This window comes from Cervus canadensis, chromosome 10, assembly GCF_019320065.1.
Source record: "Cervus canadensis isolate Bull #8, Minnesota chromosome 10, ASM1932006v1, whole genome shotgun sequence".
In the NCBI taxonomy this organism is placed as follows: Eukaryota; Metazoa; Chordata; class Mammalia; order Artiodactyla; family Cervidae; genus Cervus; species Cervus canadensis.
In genome coordinates, this window is record NC_057395.1 from 38,653,369 (window position 1) to 38,673,635 (window position 20,267).

The window sequence follows — 20,267 nt, forward strand, 5'->3', positions numbered from 1 at the left end:
AAGAAGAAGAGAGCCTGAGGAGGGAGGAGAGAAAGGGGTGACTCCACACTCTTAAGGCACGGGGCTCCTGCAGGCAGGTCTTATTCAATTCGACTGGCTGGTCTCATGAAACATTCTGTTTTGTACCTTCTGGGGCTGTTGAAGCAGCAGAGTGGAGATTTATCACAACAGTTGTTCAATCCAGCCCAACTGGTTTGGCACCCGGAGGAGCTATGTTTTTCAGAACAGCTTTTCGACATTCCTACATGAGCTGAGATGCATGAAAATTTCAGTTTTGAAACAACCAGATGTTTTTGTCAGGAAAGAAATAGATGACCTAAAGGAGGCCAGGAGGATAAACTCGGGGCTCGGGGAAGAAAATGGGACCGCAGGGAGCTCATGTCTTTCTCACAGCTCCTACCAGCCACTCACCATGATTAGCCTACTTGTACCAAAGCCAGACCCCACTCAGCATTTCCCTTCCCACTGGGGCTGCAGAGCTGCCCAGCTCCAGGTTAGGAGCTGAAGACTCAGCCCACCGTCTTCCACTGCAGACATGGAGAGTGGGCGGGGAGGTGGCTGGGAGCAGACCTCTCAAGGCAGAATCAGCCCACATGAGTCAGATACACAGTGGGCTGCAGAATGCAGAGAAATAACACTGAGCTTAAAAGCAGGGGTCTGGGTAGTCAGCCACTGTTTTGGTTGTTCCCTGGAGCCCCAGGTTCATTTTCTATGAAACAAGGAGGGGCTGGGAACAGATAACTTTCTGCTCCCTTGATTCAGAAAATGTCCATTTCCTCTCTTCCTTCACAACAAGTGATACATTGAAATTGATCATGAGGAAATAACTTCTCCATGACCAGTTATCAGATAAAAGAAAAGCTTTTATTTCAACAAAAGCTGCATTTCCTAATTTGAAGAGCAAATCACTTCAGTACATTCATGAATCAAGCCTATAGTATGGTGACCAACCACAGTCATAGGTTTTTCAAAACTGTCAGGATTTCAAATATTCTGACCTGCTCTCTCACCATGGGTTCTGATTTTCAGTTAAGGAACCATGGTCAGGTACTTAACAATATTGGTGGGAAAATGGAGAAAGACAGAAGAGCCTAGAGTTCATGTTTCATGTGACTGTTTTAAATAATCTACTGATTTATTTATTTTTGACTATGCTGGGTCTTCATTGCTGTGAGGGCTTTTTTTCTAGTTTTGGCAAGTGAAACTAGTTGCCATGTGCGGCCTTCTCATTGCAGTGGCTTCTCCTGTTCAGAACACAGGTTCTAGGATGCCTGGACTTCAATAGCTGGGGGCCACAGGCTCGGGAGTTATGGTTCCCGGGCTCTAGAGCACAGGCTCAACAGCTGTGGGACACAGGCTCAGTTGCTCCGTGGCATGTGGGATCTTCCAGGACCAGTGGTCGAACCCGGGTCTCCTGTATTGGCAGGCAGACTCTTTATCACTGAGCCACCAGGGAAGACCCCATATCCTTTCCAATACATTGTTTTTTGGATTCTTGAGCCAGAGAAGCCAAGGAGTGGCACACCTCCTCCTCCTCCTTCCTGGTCTCCAGCTGTGAGTCCTCTTCAATGCGTCTAAGACACTGAGCTACACGAGGTGTCCATCCATTGCTACAGCCAAGAGCTCTGGGCATCCTAACGGATGCTCCTTGGTGGTCTGGCACCTGCTACCATTTCCACTCTAGTTACCTCTCTTCTCTGTTTTTACAAAATCCTGCTTGGTTATAAAGGGAAAGGGTCTTGATTTGGTCAGAGCTTTGAGGGTGCCTTGCTTCCTCTGCACTCACCATATGCCACACTGGTTTGACTTCCAGAGCCACACATTTGACTCCAGCATCGCTCTTTGCCTGATGAGCCCCCGCTCCCCAGGCAGCTCCCCATGCTTTCCAAGTGCTACTAGCACCTGGGTGATTTGTTTCACATTACTCTTGTAAAGTTGCTGCCTCTCCTAGAGCCGCGTCAGCATGCCTCCCTCTTCTTCGGAGGGAGCCAAGAGAAACTATTAAAAATGTGTTTGAAATTACACATTCCCCACTCTCCTTGACAGAGGAGCTTTGCAGAGCTCGTTAAGAGAGCTGGAGAAAATTCCACAGCACATTTCTGGGTTTATGGTTATTATTTTGCATGTGCTGCTGAGCTAATAGAATGTGACTTTGGACATCCATGATCCAAGGGAAAATGGCTGCCTAAGTCCGGAGGCTTTCCTACCAGAGCAGCAGAGTGGGCTACCATTTTGGCTATTCACCTCTGTTTGCTCTGCTTGCAGACTTCTTGAAAGAGATGAGAGCCAAGGAGACGAAGACAAAGAGGAAAGGAATAAATTTGGGTGGATTTGGGAATGAGTCCTCTTGCTTCCCTTCCTCACTGTTCCCCCTCCCTCCTTGCTTTTTTTTCAGAATATTGGATGGCCTGATTTAGGATTATTTTACAGTCTTTCTCTGACTCCATGAAACTGAGCTCCACCAGAACTGGACCCAGACTTGTAAATAATCTTCTAGAGAAGCCTGGCTAAGTGGAAGCAGCCTGTTCAGTTCAATTTTCTCCTCCAGTTACCACCGATGACCTCCAGACATCTCAGTTTCTTACATAATCCTCCAGAAAGCAAAGCCACCTCGCCATTGCCTCTGTTGGAAAGAATGTGATGCTTGACCTTCTCCCTTGCTGGTGTGCGAGGCTGACAATGTGTGAATCCACCCGGCTCAGATCAGGAACCACCACATCAAAACTCCAGATACAGACCTCAAGATTTTATATCTTCTCCAGGAGATTTGAGTGCCTGGTAAATGTATTGCTAAACAGACACATTAGAACTGAAGTTCTCTACCACTTCATTGAAACCGATCTTTTGCTATAAAAACAATGGGGTCCAGTAAGGTTTCCATCAAGCAAAATGTGAAAAAAATACCATCTGACCTCAGGCCATGTAAATAACTTTAACAAGCAAAAGCTAAACCATGAGTCCATCTAACAAGAAACATATATTGAGAAATCTAGCATGTGGGAGAACTTCAGCAGAATTTTGAAAAGTCAGCAAAAATGGGAACTGAACACTCACAAGTACCTGGTTACCAGTGTCTTGTATGTTCTGGATGGATTTCCTTGGTGCCTCAGCAGTAAAGAATCTGCCTGCCAATGCAGGAGATGTGGGTTCTATCTCTGGGTTGGGAAGATCTCCCGGAGAAGGATATGGCAACCCACTCCAGTATTCTTGCCTGGGAAATCCCATGGATAGAGGAGCCTGGTGGGTTGTAGTCTGTGGGGTCCCTAAGAGTTGGACATGGCTTAGCAACTAAAGAACAACAACAGTACATTCTGGAAGACATGCAATTCAATGACTATGACTTCACCTTGAATGAACCAGAAGTGTAGAGAGCTTGGGCCATTCCTTTCCTCCTATCTTCCTGCTTCCTAGGTTCTTGAATTGAGATCCCATTGTTAACTAGCCAGCCAGCCCCTAAAAGATGAACTCCATAGTTTTCATTCATTCCCTCAGTCTGAAGAAACTGGCAGAGAAAAAATATATTCATATCTTATTAGATAAAAATGTCTCTTGATAAAAATAAATGCTGAATTCTTAACATGACATTATACAACCAACACCGAAAGCATTCTTTATTCTGCAAGATGTTAAGCACAGTTTCAGGTCAAAGAGTTAAGAAACAATTTCCAAAAAACAATTCTGAAACTACATCCATCTGTCTAAAAAGACTGTTTCCAAAACCCTGTTGTAAGCTTTTTTGTTCCCCTGAATATGTTTTTCTTCCCATCTTAACTTTTACCTAAAGCGAGGACCAAGATTGACTTACAAGAATATCTCAGAAAATTTTTTCATGAGAATACTTCTCTTCTTGATTTCTAAGCATCCCTACCTCAAAGAAGGACCTCTTTTTTTGTTGTTGTTTGTGATCACTACTGCCTGGAAAGATCTGATCCTTTTATGTGAAAATGTGTTTTTTGAATTAACATCAACTTTGCATTCAATCTGTTGTTCAAAGTTCACAGGCTTTCAACAGTCGTCTTCATCTTTCCACAGTCGTCTTCATCTTTCCATTGTAGCCACAGAGGTGTATGCACCCAACAGGAGACCTCAGGTCACCTAATAGGGACATGTGCTCCTTGTATTTAGGAGGCACGTGGAGAACTTAGTGTCCTGAGAGTTTAGAACCATCTGTTCATGGCATACAGCATACATACATACATTCCAGATGCTGGACTCCAACGCACTTTCCTCTGTCCAACTGCAGGGTGGCAGTTGGCTAAGGAGGAACTCATGCATCAGTCTAGTGGCTGGAACTTGAATTCTTGGTCCAGAAAAATAGTGTTTTCTAACTCGGCATAACTGAAGTCTTTCTCTGATTTGGGACAGGAAGTCCTTTTCTCAAAGTGTACAAGTAGTCAAGGCGTGGAGGTGTTAAAGACAGCAGCCTCAAATGGAGCCCTTTATGCTAAACTCCACATCACTGCACTCAGACTTATTTACAATTTTGACCTCCCCAAGAGATGGAATCTTAAACTAGTCCAATCAGGAGTCACCTGATCAGCACAAGGCCTGGTAGCCCCCGGCCTTCCCCTAAAGGAATGTGACCTTTTCAAAATCAACCGGCTGTTTTGCCTCTCTGTTCCCACTCCCTTCTGCCTATAAGAGTCTTTCACTTTGAATGCACATGCAAAACAGAAACAGACTCACAGACATAGAAAATGAACTCGTGGTTGCCAAAGGAGAAAGGGAAGTGGGGAGGGACAAATTAGTGGTATGGGATTAAGAGACACAAACTGCTAGGTATAAAATAGATAAGCAACTAGAATACGTACTGGATCTATATGGAAGCATACCCGTTATCTTGTAGTAACCTACCATGGAATATAATCTGCAAAAATATTGAATCATGATGCTGTGTACCTAAAACTAACACAATATTGAAAATCAACTGTGTGCATGTGTGCTAAGTCGCTTCAGTCATGTCCGACTCTTTGTGACCCTATGGACTGTAGCCCACCAGGCTCCTCTGTCCATCGGATTCTCTAGGCATGAATACTGGAGTGGGTTGCTATGTCCTCCTCCAAGGGATCTTCCCAACCCAGAGATTGAACCCACATCTCTTACGTCTCCTGCGTTGGCAATTGGCAAGCAGGTTCTTTACCACTGAGCCACCTGGAAAGCCCTGAAAATCAACTATACTTCAGTTTTTTTAAAAAAAGTCTCTCATTTCGTCTGCTAGATGGATACTGCCTGATTCACTGAATCATTGAACAAAGGCAAGGAGATCTTGAAAATTTACTCTGCTGAGTTCTGTTTTTCTGCAGAGGGCAGGATTGGGTCACTTTAGTGCTTCATTCACCTTGAGCTTGAGACAGCTGAAAAGAAGAACCACCCTACAAAAGCAGAGCCCTAACCACGAGCAGTGGAACAACTGATTTTCCCAGCTGAGAGCATCTAAAACCTCAGGCAGCTCTTAAGTCCCTAGCCTGTACTTAACTTGGCTTTCAGTGCTTTGGGAAAGGTGAAAAGGGACAGAGAAACTTATCACACTCCTGATGGCTCTTCCCGCCACCGTCTTCAGAAGCTGGTTTAAATGAAGTAGGAAATGCACAGAAGAAATCTCCTTTGACCTGCACAGAGTTTAAGGAGAAACAAAAACATACTTGGCAGAGCCCAGCTGATGTCTTATTTGCCTATATCATCCTTTTGAAGAGTGAGTGACTCAGGCACACAGTCTACCTGCCCATGACAGATGCCGGGGCCCCTGTGCTGCAGCACTCTGACTTTGTGTGTGTGTGTGTGTGTGCATGTGTGTGTGTGTGTGTGACACACATGGGAAAGCCACCATGCAGTGCTGAGCTGACTTTGGAAGAAGGAGGAGCAGCTTCGCTCCAATCACACACACATGAAATCGTCACCATCTGACAAGTAGAAAAGATAAAAACATGTAGGAATAGACGTTTGAAATACCTGTGTTGGAAATATAAACAACTAGGGGAATGTAAATGTGGGTTGAAAAAAATCTGTGTATTTGGTGAGGAGAATTTCTTAACGCTTTTCAAAAAAACAAAAACAGAAAAGAAGGAAAGGAAAGGGGGAAAGTCAGTGAATTCAAGTGTAAAAAGCCTTGTGCAGTTGAGCTCCACTGGTCTCTGCAGAGTGGCCACTGCCCCCCACCACACACACACACACCCACACACACACCCACACACACACCCACACACATGATTTCCTTCTCTCACGTGTAATCTGCTTACAGTCAAGCGAATGACCAAGTTAACACCAGGTTATCAAGCGGAAAAATCCCCTGGTGCTTCAGATCATATCGCTCTTCCAGGGAAGCACTCCCTGGGCCCCTCCATGAGACCAGCCTCCTGTCACAATCCATCCTGCACCCCGATATTTCCCTTCACAGCCCAGCCACAGAACCAAGGTGGGGGCGTGAGCCTCTGATGGTTTGTCTCCTCTCCGTGGAGGTTGGTAGGTGTTGGTTCTTGCTGTTGATCCTCAGCCACCAGCAAGTACCTGACACATCCACTCATTCGTGCATGCTCAGTCATTCGTCAACAGATGTTTCCTGTGCTCCTTCTCCTTACAGGACGTGGGCAGGCACTAGGGATGCAGGTGGCAGAAGCGAGGCCAGTGTTGTTGTTGCTCAGTCACTCATTTGTGTCTGACTCTATGTGACCCTATGGACTGTAGCACACCAGGCTTCCCTGTCCTTCACCATCTCCTGGAACAGGCTCAAACTCATGTCCATCAAGTCAGTGATGCCATCCAACCATCTCATCCTCTGTCATCCCCTTCTCCTCCTCACTTCAGTCTTTCCCAACATCAGGGTCTTTCCTAATTAGTTGGCTCTTCGTATTAGGTGGCCAAACTATTGGAGCTTCAGCTTCAGCATCAGTCCTTCCAATGAACATTCAGGACTGATTTCCTTTAGGATTGGCTTGTTTGATCTCCTTGCAGCCCAAGGGACTCTCAAGAGTCTTCTCCAATGCCGCAGTTCAAAAGCATCAGTTCTTCAGTGCTCAGCTTTCTTTATAGTCCAACTCTCACATCCATACATGACTACTGCAAAAATCGTAGCTTTGACTAGACAGACCTTTGTTGGCAAAGTCATGTCTCTGTTTTTTAATATGCTGTCTGGGTTTGTCATAGCTTTTCTTCCAAGGAGCAAGTGTCTTTTAATTTCATGGCTACAGTCACCATCTGCAGTGATTTTTATGTTGTTCCCTGTGGTTAGAGCAACCTTTTAGGAACCCAGACACCCAAACTTGGTGACTCTGGCACACGCCATCTCCTCTGAGGCTTAACAGTAAAACTTCGGACAGAGGATGTGGGGGAGAAAGAGGAGGCCAGGGTGGCTTCTGTCGTTCCCATAAGGCTGGATTTACCCATGAAATTTAGCTATCTTCTTCAGCAAGGAAATTTATTTCAACCCTGTAGGGTTGGGGGCAGCCATAGCAAGAGTCACAGATGATCACTTTTCAGAAAATAAAAGCACTCAAACACCTAGGAGTGAGGGAGGGTGGCCCCAGGAAAGCAGCCTGTTCACTGGAGGCTGAGACTGTGTTATGTGCCGTGCCGTCTGCCATAACCCTTTGGTTTGTGGGAACAGTGGAGCCAACCAGAGGTAGATGTCCCACATCCTTGGGCCATGCCCTCTGTCCCTCCTGGTGGGAGGGGTGCAGCCTGGAAGGTTCTCAGGTAATGACAGGATTGGCTGCCTATGGAGCTTTTAAGAGGAGAAATATGGAATATTTGAAAAGAAACGTCTTCACGGCTCCCACTAACATCCTGCTCTTCTGATGGAATTCCATGTGCTTACAGCTCAGTGGAGGGAGCCCTTGGTGACCAGAGTCAGTTTGCAAGGACGTCATGGAGGAGGGCTTGAAGAATGAGTGCGATTCAGGTGGGTGCTGTGGTTGGAACTGCTTGTGTCTCCTCAAAATTCATGTGTTATAATGCTGACCCCTTAAGGGACTGGCATTACTGGGCGGAGCTTTGCGAGATGCTTAAATCATGAGGGTGGAGCCCTTATGAGTGGGATCAGTGCTTTTATAAAGGGGGCTCCAGGGAGATCACCAGCCTGTTCCATCACGTGAGGACCCAAGTCTGCAATAGCACAGGTGCCCTGACCTCAGCCTTCCAGCTTCCAGAACTGAAATTTCTTCTAGTCTCCAGAAATAAAATTCTGTTGTTTAATTAATTAAAATGAAATTTAAAAATTGTAATGTTTTGAAATATTTTATCAATTGAGCTATTTGGTTTTGCCCTCAAAATGTTCTGATAAAAAAAAATCCAATCCCCTGATATCCCCGCAGGGTGCTACAGGGTGTGAGATGTGACATTCTAGGGCCATTAGTGCCACCCTCCCCCCACCCCATGCCCCAAGAATCAGGTCAACACACTGCCTCAGGGAGGAAGGTAGGAAAGGAGCGGCTGAGAACCCTGCCCGGGTTCCACGATATGCCTGGATTTTTAGATGGTGCTCAAGTCCTTTGGGCTTCCCAGGTGACACTAATGGTAAAGAACCTACCTGCCAAAGCAGGAGACATAAGAGATGCGGGATCAATCCCTGGGTTAGGAAGATCCCCTGGAGGAGGGCATGGCAACTCACTCCAGTGTTCTTGCCTAGAGAAAGAATCCCATGGACAGAGGAGCCGGGCTGGCTGCAGTCCCTGTGGTCTCAGAGAGACACGACAGAAGCGACTTAGCATGCTTGCACACAAGTCCTTTACTGCAGCAGTCCCCAACATTTTTGGCACCAGGAACTGATTTTGTGGAAAACAATTTTTCCGTGGATGGGGTAGGGATGGTTTCAGGATGAGTCAAACACAGTAGGGTTCCAGACGCTGTGAGAATCTCATGCCAGCGCTGATCTGACAGGAGCCAGAGCTCAGGTGGTAATGTGAGTGATGGGGAGCGGCTGTAAATACAGACGAAGCTTCACTCGCTTGCCCGCCACTCACCTCTTGTGAGGTGCCTGGTTGGGCACTCTGGCTTCACTGCACCCTCTCCTCCAGGGTGAACCCCTAATTTTCCTGCAATCCTTGAGACCTGGGCTGACTCCAAGTCCTATAGCTATTGCTTCAGCCTTCAGACCAACCTCTCTTCTTGCTAACTTTTGAAGAAATGCCATGAGCTGTGCATTCAGAGAAGAAAAACAAAGAGGCCTGCTTCATCCTATGTTGGCTTAGAAGCATTGTTCATGAAGTCTGCACGCGTCTTTCTGTTTTGCAAAACCATCACACTCCCAGCCAAACCAGCCATCAATGGTTGTCTTTTTAAAATTTCAAATTAAGTATTCTTGTTTTCTTGAAATGTCTTGAAGAAGTTATTTCCATGCTGACACTCTGCTCACCAGCTTTTATTTAGAAGCACATTTTTAATATATTCGATTCTCTGCAAAAGAAAAAGGCCAGGAGAGTAAATAAAGCAGAGGCTGAGGTTACTACCCGTCCGTCAATCCCTGAGCCCAGATTAAGCCCAAGCCAGAAAAACACAGCATTTGAAGCAGTGGCACCAGCCAGACCCTCTTTCAAAAGGGACCCTTGTTGCCCTTGAGGGTTTAGAACTGAAAAGGAAAGCTTTTCAAAGCCATCAGAAAGTGAAAATTAATCTAAGTGCATCCATGTAGCACAGGAGTGTCAGAATTCATAATTAGGGGTCATAAATCTTTTTGCAATGGAACAAAAATAAATAAGCACGCGAGAGCACAGATCGAAAGGCAGCGGGCGTCCACACACTCCCAGTGTCAGCTTTAATTTATTTCTCTACTTGGAAAGGGGAGACTTTGAAAGCTGGCTGCCAGTCTGAAGGGAGCCTCCTCAAACTCTTCTTCTGGCCCAGACAAAGGTTTGAATGTTGTGGGGAGACATGCAAAGAATAACACAGGAAGCTTTTGACTTCTTACATTGAAAAAGAGCTCTTTGGGAGGTGGGGGGTTGGGGGAGAGAAATTGAGAAAGAGAAGAAACCTTTTTTCTAGGAATCTCTTTTGTATGATTTAAAATGCTCGGCACGTTAAAACCAGATACCAACCAACAAACAAAAAAAGGAAAGTCTGATTTAAAGTATGCTGTTGGACGTACCTGGAGGGGGCTTTGGAAAGACATTCACAGACCATTTTAACAGCATTGAGAGCTCTGCCAAGACAACAGAGATCTGTACATAAATATGTACATATGTATTTACACAATGCAGAGTGCATACAATCATTTCCCTTGTGAGGGGAAACGATGTCATTACAGCATTAAAATTGGAAGGGATCGATAGTAATGGAATTTCCTGAGACTCCACGTGAAGAAAGGTCTAGGAAAACAGTACCTGTGGAACTAATTACTTGTCATCAGACTCAGCAGCATGAAAACACACTCATTCCCTCCCTTCTGCTGTCACTCACTAGAAGGCATCAAAACAGAAAGCTTCAGGTGAGCAAAGTAAAAGAGCCACTCCAGAAGATTCCAGAAGTTCTCTGGGAAGAGGTCTCCTGCAGCGTCCTTCCTAAATGAGAGCTATGCTAACAAGTGTATGAGCTGAGTCAATACCACACAGGAAGCTGCCAGGCTCCTGGGTCACCCCTGAGTTTTTATGTCTCAGTCCTCACTTATCTATGAAATAAGGAGACCCTTCTGTCCTAGTGAATCATTTTAATGTTTATGATAAAATGAGTTAAGAGACTGAAAGCACTTTTAAATTACGAAGTGCCTTAAATATTCAAGAAATGTGTTGCTCCCAGATTGAAAGTACAGGGCAGAGTACAGTATAGTACCATGTGGGTGAGAAGGCGTCTCTAGTCTCTCATGGTGGCCAGCGTGGGGTGGAAGGTAGTTCCATGGTGACTCTGCGCTAGACTTGCATGCAGGCAGCTGGGTTGGAATGATGGGAGCTCTCGGGCAGCCGTGGGCTTGCTTGAGAGACCCTGCCTCTTCCATGTAGGAGACACAGAGGAAGCCTGACTTGCTAAAATCACAGCCTCACTTTTTTGATGCATCTGTCTTCCATCGTCAAGAAGAACTGAGGAGTTAACCAGCTTTGGGAATTATTCTTTGGGGAGGAAAATACCTGATCTTACACTAGATTTCATCATTTCAGGAGACAAAGCCCACCAGTTTATCTAAGATCTACCTAGAGAGTGCGAGTGCCATAGAGAACAGGGCACTTGTAACATTCCTTGGCCATGCTAAGTCGTGGCTCTCATGAAGAGTCTCTCAAGAACCAAAAGTCAGTTGAAAGGACTCTCTTGAACTCTCCTGACACATCTCGTGGCGAAGGAAGTGGGCATCTGCAAGCAATATGGGCTGAGGTTTTGGCCGGTCTTCCCTATTTCACCACCCTTCCCCTACATTCAGTCTCTCCCTAAACTAGCAGTTAAGCATCCTTCTGCTTAAAAGTCTTATTTCATCTGAGAATGCAACTCTTCAATGTTTGGAAGATATTGTGGAATAAAAATCTGCTATTCCGGCAGTCATTAACCAATCCAGGGGCATAATAACATTAACTTCTTCAATAAATTCACTTCTTTCTGCTGATGTCCTCCCCTTTGGGCTGGTCCCCACGGTCTTTTACTTCCATTCCCCTCTGTTCAACAGGTTCCTTTCTTACTGGCCTCCGTCACTCCTCCTATACCCTTTATTGCTTACCACCAAACCTTAGGGGGCATTGAACAATAGACATTTATCTTTTGCTCAAGTTCTTTGGGTCCACCAGGCAGCTTTGCTGATCTGGGCAGGAATGGCTGATTTCGCCTGGGGAAAGAAATGGAAACAGTGGCAGCTTTTATTTTCTTGGGCTCCAGAATCACTGAGGACAGCGAATGAAGCAGCAAAATTAAAAGATGCTTGCTTCTTGGAAGAAAAGCTACTGCAAACCCAGACAGTATATTACAAAGCAGAGACATCACTTTGGCACCCTGGTGGGTTCATATATGTACCCACTCTGTTAATGTGCTTATTTATCCCTTAGGTGAAAATGAAAGTGTTAGTTGCTCAGTCATATCCAACTCTTTGCGACCCCATGTACTGTAGCCCATCAGGCTCCTCTATCCATGGGATTCTCCAAGTAAGAATAGTGGAGAGAGTTGCCATGCCCTCCTCCAGGGGATCTTCCTGACCCAAGAATTGAACTCAGGTCTCTAACATTGCAGGCAGATTCTTTACCATTGAGCTAGCCGGGAAACCCCCATCCCTTAGGTGGCTAGATCCAATTCGAAAGCCTTTGGATTTTGCTTAGTATAACCATCTACTCAGCGATTTAATAATTTTAGAAGATCGGAGAGTCAGGATTGAAAATGGTCTTGCCAAAGTCTAGGGAAATCTGGTCTGGGGAGAGAGTTTCCTGTGGTCCCTCTTTCCTGAAAAAGAGGTTGAGGTCACTTCCCATTTCCTTTTATTGGAATACTCTGGCCCTACAGTAAAGAAATTATTGGTACCTCTGTACCTAGTCCCTTTGCCATGTGATTTTCGCTCTTCCTTCTAGGTGAAATGTTCTTCTTCCCTTGACTTTGGGCTCTGCCACATGACTTGTGTTGTCCACAGAATATTAGCAACATGATGCAAGCAGGGGCAGCCTCCATCATGAGAAGAACATGCCTTGGGTAACTGAAGAATCCCAGAAAAACAAGAACACCTAGAAGATGCTTGAGCTACTGAAATCCAAGCTGCTCCAGTTGGCCTAAATTTGAAGCCAACCTGCACCAACTGACCAGCAGATACATAATCTAGAATACAAGTTTATTTTTTTAGGCAACCACATTTTGGAATGGTGTACTATGTAGCAGTATTTGGCAATAGCTGACTGATATCACTCCTCATGGAAAGTAGAACACGTTATAAATTACAAGTGGAAGCCTGACATTTGGTGTGTAATATAGGATATTTACAGCAACAAAAGTTGGGAATTGTATCTTATCAATGTGGGTGATTGGTCCTCACAGACATTCAGTTGACACCCAAGATTCCCTCGGCAGCTGAGATTTCAAATAGATAAATTGGATAGAAGAAGATTAGATATTTCATTTTCCCCCATTTTTGCTACAAAAAATGACCATATCCCAAAGAGAGCAATAAGCTGTCATATATCCATCACCCAGCTTCAACAATGATCAGCATTTTACAAGGTTTGTTGCTGTTCTCCAACTCATTGTTTTCTTGAAAATTATCTCTTTGAAATTCCAAATCCGCTACAGTATACCTTGGGTGAGTCCCTAGACTCAGTTAAAGTAGGAAAGATCCTTTCTTAGGATCTCTTAGGGCCTTAAATTTGAATTCAGGGGCCTTCAGAAATTTATGCACAAATTTGTGTATATACATGTTTCCGGGAGGATGTCCCTGGTTTCCATCAGATTCAAAAGATCTATGTTTCTGCAAGAAAAAGCATCAGCCATTCTTGCCTGTTTTCATCCACCCTTGCCGGATGCCAGCATCTTGCGCACCCTCTACAGGCAGAAGGAAACCCAGGTGGACAAGGCATCAAATCACCTCAGCCCAAGGGTAATGGCAACCTCCCTAAATGGGCAGCATCACTGATTTGCTTGTACAGGCACAGAACTAAGACGAAGTGTCAGCTTTCATTTTAGTTATACCAGAAGTCACAATCTTTTCAATTATCAAGAAGAACAGCTCTGCCTTTCAGTGAACGTATCTTGGGTGGCTTATGGGCTCAACTTCTAAATCTCAGCTGTCTAACAATCTCAGATGCAGCTGAGTGGAAAAGAAGCATCTCTAGGTACCACTAGTGCAGTGGTCCTTGCAGTCTGGAGAATGTACAAATCACCTGGCAGACTTTAAAATCCAGATTTCTGGGTCCCATTCCAGACCTACCAAATTGGAGTCCCTGTGAAATCTGCATTTTTAACAAGCTCGCACGATTTGTAGCAACTGGTCCACAGACCACACCGGAGAGGCACAGCATAATGGGCAGCCAGGTCCAGAGTAACCATCTGACGTTTAAACTAGGTCTTCCTTTCTTGAATTTTCAGTCTGTAAATGGGAACAGATTAAAAAAAAAAAACAAAACAAAACAAAAAAAAAAAACCTCTAAAGTCTCTATCAGCCTAAAAATCTGTGATTTCTAAGATTTCCAATTTCCTTTAGGGCCTGTGACCCCTACTATTTTTAAGACTGCTATTGTACTGGGCTGATCGCAAAGGTTTAGGTTCTGGGAGAATTCTCATCAACCCAAACTGGGGAGTGCAGGCCAGGGACATGCATCCCCAAAAGTTATTCACGCTGCATGGGTGGCAGGCATGGAACATACAGTCAAGCACTATTTGAACTTCTAAACCAGGTCTTTGCAGGAGAAATGTCACAAAAGCAATGGGAGCTCCAGAAAGCATCTTCAGGTTCAAAAAGGAACAAGAGCACAACGAGGAGCCCAGAGCTCCGAGGGACAGTAATGCATGGTCCTCCCCTCTTTGTTCAACATCAAGGCCACTGGTGCAATGTGGGTTTCATTACTGGCTCAAAGACAACATTTCACAGAGTTATAAGTTCAAGATGTTATTGAAAAACCCATATTGTGTTTTTTTATCCCCACCTACTCTCTCCCCCAGAGTTTTCTTAAATCATTTGAGAAAAAGAGAAAAACTTTTTAACATGGTTCCACCCAAGTGGTCATGTTGCTAAGGATATGGAACAGCGTACACCAGGGCCAGTGAAACCCAAATGGTTTGGTAGAAGGATGACGCTATTTCCTCTGCCTCCTGGGGTCTGGGGGGAAGCCGTGAACCCATTAAGTACATAAGCAGGATCGTGTGGGTGGCCCCAGAGAGGGACACCTGTTTTGCTACTAAATGCAGGATCACAAACACAATTTTTCCATAATACTATCCCGTCTGGGGCTCAGCCAGCAGTGCAAGGCAAAGGGAATTTCTAGAGAAATTTAGAGCAAGATCTCACAAGTTCTTAAAGGCATAATCTTGGGAAAGAGCCCCTCCATTAAAATAAAAAGCCTACAGACATTCTTTTTCACAGATGCAGACTATTCCATGGTTCCACTACACTGTTTACTGTGGGCAGTGTTTCCAGTCTCTTCGTGTTATAAACAATGTAGCAAGGGATAAGTAAATATCTATTAATATAAATTAAAATGCTGCTTCAATTTCCAGAGGGTGGATTCCTCCAGTCACTGAGAATGGGTTAAGAGTGTTAACAAGCATGGACATTTGATATTTCAGTAAATATTGTCATATTATTTTCAAAACTTACAATAACAAGTCTTCCTTCCACCAGGAGTAGATACAAGCATCTGTTTTCCCACATTTCTGTGAGCACAGGTTAGTTCTCCTCCCCTTCCCCACTCTGATGAGCATGAAATAATCTTTTTAAAAATTTTATTTATTTAAAAAAAAAGCCTTTTTATTTTGTATCAGGGTGCAGCCGGTTAACAACGTTGTGATAGTTTCAGGTAGACAGAGAAAGAACTCAGCCATGCATATACATGTGCCCTTTATAAAATGATCTTATTCTTTTTATCTGCACTTTTGTATGTCAGGTTGACCATATCTTCATGTGTCTTCTGGTTTCGTGAATGCCTATTCTCACCCATATTAGGTTCTTTTTCTTACGAATCTGCAAAAGCTGAATAACATTAGCACTTGGTCTCTCACATGTGTTAATAATTTTTCTTCCCCACAGACTTGTTTGTCTTTTACTTTTGCTCTTAATCTTGTCCTTTAACACAGAGAGATTTTTTTAATTTTTAGGGAGTCAATTCTTAATGGATTCTGGCTTTCGCCACTCAAGTTTATAAAGTATGTATCTTAAATTTTCTTTAAAAATACTTAGTTAAAAAGATCAAGAACTTTAACCCATCCATCTTAAATCTATTGTTGTGTATATTATGTGAGGTTCGGGTCTTGTTTATTTCTTCTTATCTGTGAAGTCCATCAGGACAATGCCATCTACAACATGACACATTGGTCTCCAGTAAGCTGGGATACCATGGGGTCATATATTAAGTCCCAAGGATCTGTTTCTAAACTTTTATTAAATTCCTGTGCCTATGCTACACTGTTTTGTTTACAATACTTTCATAGTAAAATTTAATAGTCTATTTTTTTCTAAATATTTGGGGGCAACTCTAACATATGGATTTTTACATAAAAACTTTAAAATACTTTGTGCACTAAAAAACTGCCCACTGAAATTCTGGTTGGAATTACATCTTGTGTGATTAAGTCTTCCCATCCAGAAATATCTGAGATTAAGACCTTTCCATGTATCCAGATCTTGTCTAATGCCCTCTAATGTGTGATGGACAGGGAGACCTGGCGTGCTGCGATTCATGGGGTTGCAAAGAGTCGGACACGACTGAGCGACTGAACTGAACTGAACTGAACTGAATACTATTTTATGATTATCTTCATTTGGGCTATTAGTCCACAAAGAGAACTTTGTTGCTAATATGAATGAAACTTTGCCATGTAGTTAATAACAATCTTCATTATTCACAAATCTCATATTTGTAAACTCACCTACTTACTAGAATATATTTGTAATCTCAAATCAGTATGGCTGTGCTTCTCCGTCATTCATAGTCATGTGCAAAGTGGCAAAAAATTTGAATCACTTGATATGCAAGTTCCCAGCTGAGAACTGGGAACTTGTTCAACCAGCTGAGGCTGAACAAGGCAACATTCAGCCTTTCTATGTCAGCTTATTCATAAACGTATCCTTCTCATGGTGTATTGAGTGCATTACTTTTGCATTTTTGTTCTTTTTGTTGGTGATTTTGCTATTTAAAATGGTACCTGAGCATAGTGTTGAAGTGTCATCCAATGTGCCAAGGTGCAAAAAAGCTGTGACGTGCCTTGAAGAGAAAATTTGTATATTAGAAAGGCTTTCCGCAGGCATGAGTCATAGGTCTGAGTTGGCTGTGAGGTCAGTGTTAATGAACTAACGTGTGTGCATGCTCAGTTGCTCAGTTCTGTCTGACTCTTTGCGATCCCAGGGATGGTAACCTGCCAGGTTCCTCTGTCTATGAGATTTCCCAGGCAAGAATACTGGAGTGGGTTGCCATTTCCTCTTCCAGCGGATCTTCCTGACCCAGGGACCGAACCCAAGTCTCCTACAATTCTTGCATTGCAGGCAGATTCTTTACCACTGAACCACCTGGGGAGCCCAATGAGCCAACAGTATATATTAAACAAGGTTTCTCTAAACATAAACATACATAAAACAAGGTTATGCACCTATAAGTTGAGAAAATTTTATGACCAGAGGCTCGCAGGAGCCTAACCAGATATTTCTCCCTGTGTTAATGACAACTTTATAGAACATAATTACTGCAAATAACAAGAACTGGCTGTATAACTTTATCTGTTATTTTTATATCAGAGTTTGACATTAAGATTATGCCAGCATCATAAAATTAATTAGCAAGCTTTGCACCTTTAATGTGGTCTGTGTGTGTGCTCGGTTGCTTCAGCCATGTTTGACTCTTTGCGACCCTGTGGACTGTAACCCGCCAGGCTCCTCTGTCCATGGGATTCTCCAGGCAAGAATCCTGGTGCGGATTACCATGTCCTCCTCCAGGGGATCTTTCTGACCCAGGGATTGAACCTGCTTCTCCTGAGGTTCCTGCATTGCAGGCGGATTCTTTACTACTGAGCCACCATGGAAGCCCTTAATACAGTCTAGAATAGTTTAAATATATAAATTATTTTCTTTATGGCAATCTGTATTCAAAGCTGAATACTCACTTCCTCTTCTATATTTTCCAACCTAATTATATCCACCCATGCTGTTAGAGGTTCTTCAATGAAATGGAGATAATCCACTATGTGTTTGTATTAAATCCCTTATTATTTAAGTTAAATGGTAAATTCCCAATAATATAGTGCTACTTCAAGTTTGACTAGGAACCTTATCCTATTATGAATTTCATCTTGAGAAGTTAAAATTTGAAGATTAAATCCTAAAGAGATCAAAATCCAAAATTCTTAAGTTACAGTCCAAAAAGATAATATCCAAAAGCATTTGTCCTTTTGTATTAAATATCCAAACAAATTCTTCTTTCTCCCTAATGTCTGGTTTTGCCATCACTAGACGGTCCTCAGTGCTTGCGTAGAGTGAGCATTGGTCAGCACCTGCAGCCTGGGGGCCCTCTGAAAGATGTGGTTCACCTTGAACCACAGGTTGAACTAGCCTCTCTTGAAAAAGTCCAGTGTGTTCAAAGAAAGGTAAAACTATCTCAACATTTTTTTAATTTTTTTAATTAACTTTTATTCCAGTATAGTTGCTTTACAATGTTGTGTTAATTTCTACTGCACAGCGAAGTGAATTAGCTGTGCCTACACATGTATCCCCTCTTCTTCAGATTTCCTTCCCATGTAGATCACCACAGAGCACTGAGTAGAATTCTTTGAGCTTTATAGTAGGTTCTCGTTAGTTATCTACTTTATACATAGTAATGTATATATGTCAACCCCCATCTCCCAACTGATCCTACCCCACCCTTCCAGCCTTGGTAATCATAAGTTTGTTCTTTATATCTGGAACTCTATTTCTGCTTTGCAAATAAGTTCATTTGGACCATTTTTCTATATTCCACATATAAGAGATATTATACAATGTTTGTTTTTCTCTTTCTGACATACTTCACTCTGTATAACAATATCTAGGTCCATCCACATCTCTGTGAATGGCACTGTTTCATTCCTTTTCATGGCCGAGGAGTAGTTGTATACATGTATCACATCTTCTTTATCTATTCCTCTGTCGATGGACGTTTAGGTTGCTTCCATGACCTGGATATTGTTAATAGTGCTGCAGTGAACATAGGGTGCATGCCTCCTTTTGAATTCTGGTTTTCTCTGGATATATGCCTAGGAGTGGGATTGCTGGATCATATGGTAGCTCTATTTTTATGTTTTTGAGAAACCTCCATACTGTTCTCCAGAGTGGCTATGCCAATTTGCATTCCCACCAACAGTGTAAAGAGGGTTTCCTTTTCTCCACAACTTCTTTAGCATTTATTGTTTGTAGATATTTTGTTGATGGTCATTCTGACCGACTTGAGATAATGCCTTATTGTAGTTTTGATTTGCATTCCTCTAATAACTACTGATATTGAGCATCTTTTCATTCTCCTTTCCTCCTCTCGTCCTTCCTTCCTTTCTTTCTCTTATCCAGGCTCCATAATTTATTCTTTCTGGAAGGTAACTGGAAGGTAAGCTAACAAGAATTTTGCTAGGAAGACTTGTACAACATTTACATAAACCCATTTCCTAGAATTTGCTCTGAGAAAAGAAGAATGCGTTGGAGAATAAGTACAAGAAACATTTCATTTGTCTCTCTGTCGGCATGAAGGGGCATCTTCAATGCTGTGCTACAGGGACTCTTGTGTGGACGCCCTTGAAACTCACCTCCAGGGGTGGTTTCTCCATTGGTTTGAATGAAATGGGTTTCATTCCCCATTTCTGTTTCAGCTAGATTGCTGTTGCTAACTGTGTTTGGATTCCTAGAGCCCTGGTGAAAATCATGCTTCTATTTAGTCCGCTCCTTCATACAATAAGCTGTACAGTTTCGGTCCGGGCATCTACAGCTATGTTAAAAGCATGTATAATTGATAGATCTAGTATAGAGTAACCGAATACGATAGTATCCTCAGTTAAATATGAATTTCAGATAAACAAGAGATACTTTCTAGCATATGCCAAATGCTGTGTGGGATATACTTAGAAACTCAATTTTTGTTTTTGTTTATTTGAAATTCAGATTTAATTGGGCATTCTGTATCTCCATTTGCTCAATCTGGCAACTCCAATCTAGAGCTAAATGGACACCACGTGGTGGGGGTGACTCTTCAGTCTGAGGACAGACACTCCCTCCCTTGGCCTTAATGGGAAGTGCCTTTTGGAGCAAACTGGTCCGGTGCTGCTCACCTGGGCCCAGTAACCACGTCAGCCTGGAGTCTGCCTAGTGCCCTGTGGCACAGGTAGAATGCAGCTCCTTTGCAGTTTAATAGCACTGAACATTGTTCCCAGGTGGTGCTAATGGTAAAAAATCCGCCTGCCAATGCAGGAAACACAATGAGATGCAGGTTTGATCCCTGGATTGAGAAGATCCCCTGGAGGAAGGCATGGCAACACACTCCAGTTTTCTTGCCTGGAGAATCCCATGGACAGAGGAGCCTGGCAGGCAACTCTCCACAGGGTCGCAAAAGAGTCAGACATAACAAGCAACAGTATGCATGCATGCAAACATTGTTTTCATTGCCAATGCTTGAGGAGGTCTAACCTCACCTCAGTCTTTCCTGAAGACTCTATTCCAGTGAGAACCA